Source organism: Nannospalax galili, unplaced genomic scaffold (genome assembly GCF_000622305.1).
Source record: "Nannospalax galili isolate Female #2095 unplaced genomic scaffold, S.galili_v1.0 scaffold124, whole genome shotgun sequence".
NCBI lineage: Eukaryota > Metazoa > Chordata > Mammalia > Rodentia > Spalacidae > Nannospalax > Nannospalax galili.
The window spans coordinates 2,320,542-2,321,226 of NW_008352485.1; positions in this window are offsets into that span (position 1 = coordinate 2,320,542).

Below are 685 nucleotides of genomic sequence, written 5' to 3' on the forward strand. Positions count from 1 at the left end.
TAATTACCAATTTAGAAAGGGTCTCCTTTAATGTCCGATTCATTCTTTCTACCTGCCCAGAGCTTTGTGGGTTATAGGCACAATGTAACTTCCAATCCATCCCCAAAGATTGGGCTAGTCCCTGTAGGACCTTACTAATGAAAGCCGAGCCATTATCGGAACCTATAGCTTCAGGGATCCCATATCTGGGGACTATCTCCTCTATTAATTTCTTTGCCACCATCTGGCTAGTTTCATGTTTAGTTGGAAAAGCCTCCACCCATCCTGAAAAAGTATCCACCATGACCAGCAAATATTTGTACCCGTACTTTCCTGGCTTTACCTTGGTGAAGTCTATCTCCCAACTTCTTCCTGGGGCCCTCCCCCTCTCCCAGGTACCTGTTGGGTGGAGCCCCTTTGTGGCTGGTCTTAGCTTTGCACAGCTCTCGCATCCCCCAGTGATCTGACACGTGGCCTCGTTCTAGTGTGGAAATACCAACTGTGCGTGCTAAAAAAGACTGAGCAAATTCTTCCAGCCTAGATGGGTGGATCTGTGTAGGTTGATGAGCATACATTTTCCTAGTACTTCTGGTAAGATCAGTCTACCTTCCCGGTCCCTACTCCAACCTCCCTCCCCAGGCTTTTCTCCAGGAGCTTATTTTCTTATCCACTCAAGGTCCCATGGGGAATAGTCAGGTCTGGGAGG